This window comes from Sciurus carolinensis, unplaced genomic scaffold (genome assembly GCF_902686445.1).
Source record: "Sciurus carolinensis unplaced genomic scaffold, mSciCar1.2, whole genome shotgun sequence".
In the NCBI taxonomy this organism is placed as follows: domain Eukaryota; kingdom Metazoa; phylum Chordata; class Mammalia; order Rodentia; family Sciuridae; genus Sciurus; species Sciurus carolinensis.
This window is the reverse complement of record NW_025920137.1, coordinates 89,304-102,135: the sequence shown is the minus strand read 5'-3', so window position 1 is coordinate 102,135 and position 12,832 is coordinate 89,304. Positions and strand designations below refer to the sequence as shown.

Here is a 12,832-nt window from a genome sequence, read left to right as displayed (position 1 = left end):
ATGTCCCATTTTTCTCCCTTCTCACCTTCAGATTCACCTAGCTCTTCATTTACTTTTCTTTCTAATTCTTTTCGTCCATAATAACATACCTGAGAATTGTTTACTACTAGAAACTTCTATGAATCTCAAACCTGTGCACATGTCTCTCTTGGTGTAATATTTATTTTCTACTGTGACCTAGTAGGGGCCTTCTATTTCTTTCTAGGATTGTCAAAATCATTATGAGGATATGGGAGAAAATATGTTAAATAAATAGTTGAGAGAAAAATATAAAAAAAGACCTGACCTTTGAGCGAAGCATTGAAGGTGAAGTATTATGCAGGTGCTTTCCTTTGATATGTCTTCTAGGAGCGGTGGAAACCACTTCTTTTTGACTCTCAGAATTACTGATGGCAAGCAAGGCTTGATTTTCTTGTTTTGTAGGTTTATATTTTGTTTTTATGGTAATAAAACAAAGAAAAAAATACATTAAAATTCTTGGAAATTTCAAGCCAACAAACAGCATAAGAATGGGCAGTGTTCATAGAGTTTACCATCATTACTGGATTGCTGGAAATTTTCACATACTTCTTTTCCTTCATGGACATTCTAGGAATGGAAAAAAAAACAACACAAGTGTTATGAGCAAACATTAAATATACTTTCTTCTCAGCAACACACAGATCATTTTCTAAAATAGATCACATTTTAGGCCACAAAGCAATGCTTACTACATATAAAAAATTAAAGGTAATACCATCAGATTATAATAGGATGGTTTAAAAGCCAACAATAAAAAAGAAGCTACTCTAACACCCCTAGATTAAACACTATACTACTGAATGAAAAATGGATAGCAGAAGAAATGAGGTATGAAATTTTAAAAAGCTTAAAGATAAATGAAAAGGGTGACACACATATCACAATCTCGTGAGCACTATAAAGGTGGTTCTTAGGGGAAAGTTCAGTGCACGGATCTCATTCTTGAAAACAATAGAAAATCAGTTTTTAGAGGGAATGCTTTCAGTTTTTCTTCATTTGGAATGATGTTGGCCTTGGGCTTAACATAGATAGCCTTTACAATTTGAGGTATATTCCTACTATCCCTATTTTTCTAGTGTTTTGAACATGAAAGGGTGTTGTACTTTATCAAATGCTTTTTCTGCATCTATTGAAATAATCATGTGATTCTTAACTTTAAGCCCATTGATATGGTGAACTACACTTATTGATTTCCGGATGTTGAACCAACCTTGCCTCCCTAGGGTGAAATTCACTTGATCATGGTGCACTATCATTTTTAATATGTTTTTGTATGTGGTTTGCTAAATTTGTTAAGAATGTTTGCATCTGTGTTCATTAGGGATAATGGTCTGAAGTATTCTTTCCCCAATGTATCTTTATCTGATTTTGGTATCAGAGTGATACCAGCTTCATAGTATGAGTTTGGAAGGGTTCCCTCCTTTTCTGTTTAATGAATACTTTGAGGAGTACTGGAAAGAGTTCTTTGAAGGTCTTGTACAACTTGGCTGAGAATCCATCTGTTCCAGGACTTTTGTTGGTTGGTAGGCTTTTGATAACTTCTATTTTACTGCTTGAAATTGATCTATTTAAATTGGGTATGTCCTCCAGATTCAGTTTGGGTGGATCATGTGTCTCTAGAAAATTATCAATGTCTTTGAGATTTTCTGTTTTGTTGGAGTACAGATTTTCAAAGTAGCTTCTAATTATGTTTTGTATTTTAATAATGTCTCCCGTGATATTTCCTTTTTCATCATGAATTTTAGTAATTTGAGTTTTCTCTCTCCTTCTCTTGGTTATTATGGTAAGGGTTTATCAATTTTGTTTACATTTTCAAAGAACCACCTTTATGTTTGTCAGTTTTTGTATAGTTTCTTTTGTTTCAATTTCATTGATTTCAGCTCTGATTTTAATTATTTCCTGTCATCTACTACTTTTGGTACTGATCTGTTCTTTTTCTAGAGCTTTGAGATGGAATGTTAGGTCATTTATTTGTTGACTTTTTAGTCTTTTCTTGAATGAACCACATGCAATAAATTTTCCTCTTAGTACTGCTTTCATTTTGTCCCAAAGATTTTGATATGTTGTATCATTGTTCTCTTTTACCTCTTAAGAATTTTTTATCTCCTCTCTGATGTCTTCTGTTATCCATGCATCATTCAGTAGTGTATTATTTAGTCTCCAGTTATCGGAATAGTTTCTATTTTTTATTTTATCATTGATTTCTAATGTCATCCCATTTTGATCTGATAGAATACAAGACAGGGATGCCCTATTTCACCACTTCTATTCAACATCACTCTTGAAACACTAGCCAGAGCAAGTTGACAAACCAACAAAGTTAAAGGGGAACGAATAAGAAAAAAAGATCTCAAGCTATCACTATTTGCGATGGCAAGATACTATACTTAGTGGATCCAAAAAACTCCCACCACAAAACTTCTAGAACTAATAAATGAATTCAGCAAAGTAGCAGGATAAAATCAACATGCATAAATCTAATGCATTTCTATTCATAAGTGATGTGTCCTCTGAAAGAGAAATTTGGAAAACTATTCATTAACAATAGCCTCAAAATAAATATAAAGTATTTTTTGTGAATCAAAAAAAATTGATTTAAAGTGAATCAATCTAACAAAAGAGGCAAAAGACAATGAAAACTACATAACACTAAAGAAAGAAATTAAAAAAAAAAAAAAACTTAGAAGATGGAAAATCTCCCATATTCTTGGATAGGCAGAAGTAATACTGTCAAAATGGCCATACTACCAAAGACACTATACAGATTCAATGAAATTCCAATTAAAATCCTAATGGCCTTCCTTATAGAAATAGAGAAAATAATCATGAAATTCATCCTGAAGAATAAGAGACCAAGAATATCCAAAGTGATTCTTAGCAGGAAGAGTGATGCAGAAGGTATCACAATACCAGAAAACTATACCACAGAGCAACAAGAACAAAAAATGGCAAGATATTGGCACCAAAATAGACATGTAGACCAATGGTTCAGAATAGAAGACACAGAGACAAACTCACATAAATACACTTACCTCACACTAAACAACGGAGCCAAAAAAACATACAATGGAGAAAAGATAGCCTCTTCAACAAATGGAGCTGGGAAAACTAGAAATCCATATGCAGTAAAGTGAAATTAAACCACTATCTCTCACCCTCACAAAACTGAACTCAAAATGGATCAAGGACCTAGGAGTTAGACCAGAAATCCTGCACCAAATATGACTAAATCTTCATCATGATGGCTTAGGACCAGGCATCCTTATCAAGACTCCCAATGTGCAAGAAATGAAAGCAGCAATAAATGGGGTGGATTCAACCTAAAAGCTTTATCTCAGCAAAGGAAATAACCAATAATGTGTAAGAGAGACTACAAAGTGGGAGAAAATCTTTTCCACGTGCACTCCAGATAGAGCACTAATCTCCAAAATTTATAAAGAACTTATAAAACTTTACACCAAAAATACAAAGAGCCCAATCAATAAATGGGCTAAGGAACTTGGCAGACACTTCACAGAAGATATAAAAGTGATCAACAAATATATGAAAAAGAGTCTAACGTCTCTATTAATTAGAGAAATGCAAATCAAAACCACCCTAAGATTTCATCTCACTCCAATCAGAATGGCTATTATCAAGAGTACAAGCAATAATAGGTGTTGGCATAAATGTGGGGAAAGAGGCACACTCATACATTGCAGGTAAGAGTTGCAAACTGGTACAGCCACTCTGGAAAGCATTATGGAGAATCCTCAGAAAACTTGGAATGGACCCACTTTTTGACCCAGTTATCCTACTCCTCGGTTTATGCTCAAAGGACTTAAAATTATCATACTACAGTAAAGCAGCCACATCAATGTTTCCAATATCACAATAACTAGATTGTGGAACCAACCTAGATGCCCTTCAATAGATGAATGGATAAAGAAACTGTGATATATATGTATATATATATATATATATATACATATATATATATACACATACATATACATATATATGTATACATACAAAATGGAATACTATTCATCCATGTAGAAGAATAAAATCATGGCATCTGCAGATAAATGGATGGAATTGGAGAATATCATGCTAAGTGAAATAAGTCAATTCCAAAAAACCCAAAGGCTGAATGTTTTCTCCGATAAGTGGATGATGATACATAAAAGGGAGGCAAATGTGGGGTAAGAGAAGAATAGAAAAATTTTGGATTGTGCATAGGCAAATGAGGGGAGGAAAGATAGTGGAATGAGATAAACATCATTACCCTATTCAACATGTATGATTAAACAAATGGTGTGAATCTACATTATGTACAACCATAGAAAGGAAAAGTTGTAACCCATTTGTGTACAATGAATCAAAATGCTGTTTGTAAAAAATAAAATAAATTTAAAAAAAGAATAGAAAACTAACAAATAAATAACCTTACAAATAAATAACATTACATCTCAAGGCCCTGGAAAAAGAACAAACAAATACAAAAAGCAGCACAAAATGGGAAATAACTAAAATTAGAGCCAAGATCAATGGATTTGAAACAAGAAATTTTAAAAAATCAATGATCAAAAAGTTGGTTCTTTCAAAAAAAAATAAAATAAAATCAATAAAACCCTAACCATGCTAGCCAGAGAACAAAGGAAATAACTCAACATTCTAAAATTCATGATAAAAAAAGAAGATATCACCTTAGACAACACAGAGGATGATCAGAAACGATTTTGAAAACTAATACCTAAATCAAATACAAAATCTTGACAATATTGACACATTTCTAGAGAAAGATTACCTACCCAAATTGAGCCAGGAGGACATAGAAAATTTTAACACATTAATTTCAAGCAATGAAATTTCAAATACTATCAAAAGCCTACCAACAAAGAAAGCCCAGGACCTGATGGAATCTCAGCCAAGTACAACTAAACCTTCAAGAAAGAACTAACATCCATTCTCCTCAAACTATTGTAAAAATAAAATAGCAGGGAACACTTCTAAACACATTCTATGAACCTAGTATCACCCTGACTCCAAGACCAGATAAAGACACAAAAGAAAAGGAAACTTCAGGCCAATAATCCCGTTGAACATAAGTGCAAATGTTCTTAACAAAATACTGGTGAATCTCATACCAAAACACACTAAAAACGATAGAGCACCATGATTACCTGGGTTTCATCCCAGGGATGAAAAGTCGGTTCAACATACAGAATCAATAGATGTAATTCACCACATCAACACACATAAAGATAAGAATCACGTGCTTATCTCAATAGGTGCAGAAAAAGCATTTGAAAAAATAAAGGTTCAAAATACAAGAAAAATGAGGGATAGTAGGTACATATCTGAACATTGTAAAAGCTATTTATGCTAAAACCCAAGGCCAACATCATTCTAAATGAAGAAAAACTGAAAGCATTCCTCCTAAAAACCAGAATAAGACAGTGATGTCCTCTTTTACCAAACAGCCCATGTTACTCTAGCCAGAGTTATTAGGCAAAGAGAGAAAGAAAGGAATTTATAAAGGAAAAGAAAAGCTAAAACTACCTCCAATAGAATGTGACATAATTCTACACTTAGGAGATCCAAAAACTGCACCAGAAAAATTTCAGAACACCCGAACTAATTCATTAACGTAGCAGCATACAAAATTAACACCCATGATTCAATTTCATAAAAGTAAACTAAAACAATTCATGGGCAATAAGGCAACATTGAAAAAGGTAATCAAAAGAATACTATGTATAAAAGAAGATGAAAATCAGACAATAGAGCATGTGAGAGAATAAATCTCACCAGAGTAGGTAAGCAAATGTGAATTAAGAGTGAATTTAATATTAAAAATAAAGTAAAATGACACAAGGAAATATGTACCTCTTTACCATTCATCCTGAATGTAAATGGGCTTGATTTTTCAATTAAAAAACATTAAGTGGAATACTGAATGAAAAAAAAATCAAGATCCAACAGTATCTTGTCTGCAGGAAACACACATCACATGCAAAGAGACTCACAGAATGACAGGATGGGAAATGGTATTTCCATTTCATATAAATGAAGTCAAAGCAAGGAGCAGTAGCTCTTCTCATATTTGCCAAAGCAGACTTCAAGCCACAATTAACCAGAGATCATTACCTATTGGTAAAAGGAATAATCCAACAGGAGTGTTTAATGATTATAAAAGGGTTTATGCCCTGAATATCAGTGCCCTCAATTTCGTGAAACAAAAACTACTCAAATAAAGGAACAGATGGGCCCCAGTAAAATCAGTGTGTGTGACTTCAATATACCACTCTCACCAATACTATGTCATCCAGACAAAAAGTCAACAGTTACTACAGAGTTCAACTGCACTTTTGATCAAAAGGACTAGACAAATGTCTGAGGAATATTTTCTGGGACAACAGGAGAATATTCTTTCTTTTCATAGAATTTTTTCTAAAGCAGACTCTAATTAGGCCATGAAAGCTATTCTTAGCAAATACACAAAGCAATCAAATTAATTCCTTGAATATTATCAGGTCAAAATAAAATACCATTTCAAACCTATACAAAGAAAATGACAGAAACATTACCATCACTTAGAGAATGAGCAATATACTTTTGCATGAAGAATTCATCATCAAAGAAATTGGGGGAAGTATTAAAAGTCCCTTAGAATCAACTGAAAAGAGATACACATCCCAGAATCTATGGGATACAATGAAAGCAGAATAAAGATGAAACTTTTAAATACAGATACATACCATAAAAATTCAGAGGAATCTCAACTAACTCACCTGTAGATGAATCCTGAGGACTTAGGGAAACAAGAATAATGCAACTCTAAATTCAGTGCAATTAAAGAAATGAAAAGTATTAGTGCCAAAATTAATGAAATGGAAAATGAATAGACAATTAAAAGGATAAATGAAACAAAGAGTTAGTTCTTTGAAATGATAAACAAGATTGGTAAACCCTGAAACAAACTAACCAAAGTACAGAGAGAGAAGATATAAATAAATAAAGTTACAGACAAAAAAGTGGATCTTAGACACTTTTCTGAAATTCAGAGGACCATTAGGGACTATTTTCAAAAGTGAAATGCCAATAAATGGGAAATCCAGAGACCTGTTAGGATAACTTACATTATAAATCTAGAAAATGTAGAAGAAATGGATAAATTTCTAGACAAACATGACCTACAAAAATTGAATCAAGAGGATGCAAGAAATCTAAATAGACCAATAGACTGCCATTATATTAAAGCAGAAATAAAATGCCTTCCAAAAATAAAAGCCCAGGATCAGACAGATTTATGGCTGAAGTTTGCCAGACCATCAAACAAAGATTAACACTGATGCTCCTCATACAATTACATGGGATAGAAAAGGTAAATCCTGACAATCTCATTCTATGAGGGCAATATCACTGTAACAGGAAAACTGCATAAGAACAAAACAAGGGAAGAAAATTATTTAATAATATACTTGAGGAAGTTATTTTGAAAAACCATCATGAAATACTTGAAAACAATTTCAACGACACATTAAAGTGATCACAAAACCTCATGAAATTGGCTTAATTCCAAAAATGCAAGGATGGTTCAACACATGCAAATCAATACATGTAGTACACCACACAGAGAATTAAGGACAAAAATCTCATGATCTAGATGTAGAAAAAGCCTTTGAGAAAATTCAATAACCCTTCATAAGAAAAGTCTTTAGAAACTAGGGACAGCAGAAACTTGTTATAATATTACAAAGGCTATATATGCCAAATCCAAATCCAAAGGCACACTGAATGGTGAAAATCTACAGCATTTCTTCTTAAATCAGAAACAAGTAAAAGATGTGCATACTCACCACTCCTGTACAAAATAGCACCTGAAATTTTAGTCACAGCAATTAGAAAAGGGAAAGAAATTAAAAGTAACAAATCAAATTAACCCTATATACAAATTATCTGATCCTCTTTTAGAAGATCCCAAAAGCTCTACCAGAAGAATGTAAGATGTGATTAACAAATTTGGCAAAGTAGCTGTTAGGAAAATCAACATAAAAATATAAATAATATTTCTATACAACAAAAACAATCTTACTGAGTTATGGGGTTTTGGCTCAATGGTAGAAAACACTTACCTGGCACATGTGAGGCATGGGTTTCTATTCTCAATACCAGATAAAAATAAATAAGTGAAATAAGGGAATTGTGTCCATCTACAACTAAATAAACTTTTTAAAAAAATTCCAGTGAAAATGTAATCAGGATAACAACACTACTCACAAGAGATGCAAAAAAAAAAAAAAAAAAAATAGAAATAATCCAATCCAAGTGGGTGAAAAAACTATTCAAGGAAAATTTCAGAATGATGAAAACAAAATTGACAAAAGACACAAGAAGATAGAGAGACATCTTATATTCAAAAAAAGCAACCTTAATATGGGGAAGATATCCATGTACAGAAAGTGGTTCACAGATTTTATGCAGTCCCTATCAAACCTCCAACGATATTATTCATGCAACTGGAAAAATTATTCTGAAATTCATATGGATGAAAAGCAGACCAAAAATAGACAAAGGAAATCTGAGACATGAGAGCAATGCAGGATGCATTCTTCTCAAAAGAAGAAACGCAAATGATCCAATATATATGAAAAAATATTCAAACTATCTAACAATCAAGAAAATACAAGTCAAACTCCAAAAGGAAGTCCTCCCTCTACTTTGGAATGGCAACCATCAAGTATATAAATTATACTAAATGTTGGTGAGGATATGGGGATAAAAGTTACCTCCAGACATTGTTGGTGGAAACACAAATTATTGTAACTATTCTGGGAAGCAATATGAAAATTCCTCAAAAAACCAGAAATGGAACCACCATAGGATTCAGTTATTTCACTCTTTTATACATATACAAAATTTGTAAAATCAGCAGAACAATTGGAATACAAGTCCATCAATGTCAATAGCAGCACAATGCATATTAGCCAAGACATGATGATGGAATATAAACTGTAGTATATATACATAACACAGTATAACTCTGTATTAAGAATGAAATTATGCCATTTGCCAATACATGGTTGGAACAGGAGAATGTCAGGTTAAATGAAATAAGTAAAATAAGAAATTTGAGTGTTGAAATGATTTTGCTCAGAGGCAGGAGCTAAAACAAACTAAGAGGGACAAAATTGGGATGGATAAAACGAAGTTAAAGGGAAGATTAGTGGAGTAGAACACTGAAATCTGAGACCTAGAGTTATGAGGAGTGAGGTGGGTTAGGTAAGGCAAGGACATGTGGAAGGAATCTGAGAAAATTACTCTTCATTCATGAAAATATATAATGGAGAATTCCACCTTTATGTTTATCTATGAATTAAAAATAAATGAGTGGAAGGTTGACCAGTAGAGTAGAAGATGAGGGGTAAGTGAAAGGAAAGGGAGAAACTAGGGTCTGAAAGAGTGTAAACAACATTCATGTTTCCTAATGTCAATATGAATCCAACTATTATGTATATATTTACTGCAATATGGGAGCAAAAAAAATGGCATTGGGCAAAATTAATATCCATATATAGAAGAACAAAATGAGATCTCTATTTCACACCTGTAGAAAACAACACAAAATGTATAGAAAACCTAGACATAAGAACAGAATCAATACAACTCCTCGCAGGAAATCTAGAGAAAACACCTCAGCAAATAGGTACAGAATAGACTTTATGAAGAGGAATAATACAACTAAGGAAATAATAGCAAGTTGGAGAATAACTGGTGTATAACAAAATCTTCTGCAGAGCACAGAAGACAAGTAACAGAGTGTATAGCATGAAAGACAAACCAAGCCAGTTACTCTTTGACAGAGGATTACTAGACTAAACATATAAACAACTAAAGGAATTCAGCACTAGAAGGACAAACAACCCTTTTAACCAATGGCAAATGAACAGATAGTTCACAAAGGAAAATGCATAATCAGTCAACTCTTACATGAAAAAAGATTCAATGTTTTTTGCCATAAGGGACATGCAAATGAAAATTATGTTGAGATTCCATATTACCCAATTCAGCAAGCAATACTCAAGAATACACAAAGTAAACACTGATGAGAATCTGTGTAATAGCAATCTGTCAGTACTGTTCGTGAGGATGCATATTATTACTTCCACTACTGGGAAGCAGAATGAAGGTAACTTTTCAAATTAAAAATAAAATTTCCCATGGCCTGGTTATACCACTCCCCACTAGTACTGAAAAAATACAGTCAGCAAACAAACAAAGGATTATTTTTCAGCCATAGAAATGGTGTTAGGTGCAGGAAAATGGATGGAATGGGACAGTATCCTGTTAAACAAAATAAGCCAGACTCAGAAGTAAATATGTCATATATGAAAATGTTAAACATGAAATGTGTAGGAAGACCATAAATGGGAAGGGTGAGGAAAAAAACAGAAGGAATAAGAAATGGTAAGGTTATATTTTGGGGTTGACATTCACCAAACTAAGTTATACACATATACAAGTATGACACGGTGAAACCTTCTATTCTGTATAACAAATGTGCACTGGTACAAAACTTTGATCCTCTTAATTATTTTCTGTCTATAATTCCTTAGTGCTAAGATAAAACATGTACTCCAAGAATTAATGAGAAGGGAAGTAATGAAATTTTTTATTAAGTATCTAAAACGTGTAGGCATATATTTTTATGTGTTCTATACTTTAGAATCATAAAATGATTTTGGTGATATTATCTTGCACCCTGCTTCCCAGTCACTCCAGAATGTGAGGTGAACAATGGAAGACAAATTTTCACTCTGCAGAAGATCCTCCTCTTATACATTTATGAATCTGACTCCTTCCCTTCCTTTACGTGTCAACTTAAATGTCTTAGCTGGGATAATTTTCAATGATTCCAGAATTCTCTTCACAGACCCATCCACCTCTGAACTATATATAAACACTTTAAATATAAAGAAGTGAGAATTATATTTTCTTCCACTTCTTACTTATAATGAATTTTGAGTCTTTCAGAGGAATTGAGTTTACAGTTCCTACTATCACTAATTTCAATATTTTGTTGGATTTGCATTACATCCTTTGTCTTCAGTCTCTTATTCAATATAGACATTTATATTGCTCTTCTTTAAAGAATACTTCCAGGGGCTGGAGTTGTGGCTCAGTGGAAGAGCGCTTGCCTCATATGTGTGAGGCACCGGGTTCGATTCTCAGCACCACATATAAATAAATGAACAAAATAAAGGTCTATCAACATCTAAAAAATATTAAAAAAAAGAATACTTCCATTTTTCTCCCTTCTTACCTTCAGATTCAACTAGCTATTCATTTAATTTTCATTCTATTTCTTTCCTTCCACAATTAGGATACCCCAAAATTATTTACTCCCACCAACTTATACAAATCTCCATCCTGTGCATATGTCTCTCCTGATGCTGCGCTTATTTTCTATTGTGATCTAGTAGGGACCTTATATTTCTTTTTAGGATCACTGCCATCATTATGAGGATAACAATAAGTTTAAAAAAGGAATGGGAAACAAGTATTAAAAGACACCGTACCTTTGAAACAGGTGATGACAGGGGAGCATCACACAAACTCTTTTTCTTGATATGGCTTTTACTAGCAGTTGAAACCATATTTTTTCTTTCACTCTTAGAAATATTCTTGTCAAGCAAGGCTCCATGTTTTGGGTTCCCAGGGTCACATTTTACTTTTATGGTAATAAAACAAAGTTAAAAACAAATAAATGAAACTCTCTGTTATTTCAAGGTAATAAACAGCACACATGGGGAGTTTCAAAGAGATTACCATCATTCCTGGATTGCTGCAACTTTTTACACACTTCTCCTTTTCCTTCCCAGACAAACTAGGAAAGACAGAAAAAACATAAAAACAGTAATGAGCAAGCATGAAAAACACTTTCTTCTCCACAGCACCTAGATCATTTTCCCAAAAAGACTACATCTTACTCCACAATGCAATACTTAGTACATACAAAAAAATTAGAGATAATACCTTGCACTGCATCAGATAATAACGGAATGGTTTAGAAATCAACAACATAAAAAAGATAGAAGCTACTCGAACACCTCTAGATTAAATAATACACGACTGAATGGCCAATGGATAGCAGAAAATCAGGGATGAAATTTTAAAATACTTAAATGTAAATGAGAATAGCAGCAAAACAAATCCAAATCTCTGAGAAACTCTGAAGTTGGTTCTAAAAGGAAAGTTCATAGCACTTACCTCATTCATTAAAAGAATAGAAAGTCAACAAATAAATAACTTAACATTATATTGCCAGGCCCCAGAAAGAGAACAAAGCAACACTAAAAGTAAAACAAGATTGGAAATCATTAAAATCAAAGGCAAAATCAATGACATTGAAACAAAGTTTCAAAAAAATTGATGATAGGAAATATTGGTTTGCTAAGTGAAATGTATAGTTGATAAACCATTAGCCATGCTGAACAGAGAATAAAGGACAAAACTCAAAATTTCTAAAGTTCATGAATAAAAAGAAAATATTGACAACTAGAACACTGAAATACAGAGGATAATCAGAAACTTTTGACAACTTATACTCCAACAGAATAGAAAATCAGAAAGAGATTATCTAAATAAATTGAGTTGTAGGACACAGAATTGTAACAGATCAATTTCAAGGAAACAAATTGAAGAATCTATCAAAAGACTTCCAGCAAAGAAAAACCCAAGACCCGATGGAATCTCAGTTGAGTTCAACAAGACTTTCAAAGAAGAACTAACATCAATCCTCCTCAAACTATTATGTGAAAAATAA

At 32.9% G+C, this 12,832-nt stretch overlaps 1 long non-coding RNA gene across 1 annotated transcript; it reads right to left on the bottom strand.

Annotated features, from left to right (window-relative positions):
* Positions 1-306: 306 nt before the first annotated feature.
* Positions 307-11,731, bottom strand: LOC124974207 (uncharacterized). Its single transcript, XR_007106763.1, has 3 exons — positions 11,586-11,731; positions 534-588; positions 307-411 (listed from the first exon to the last, which is right to left on the bottom strand). It is a non-coding gene; the product is annotated as an uncharacterized LOC124974207 (long non-coding RNA).
* Positions 11,732-12,832: the final 1,101 nt, after the last annotated feature.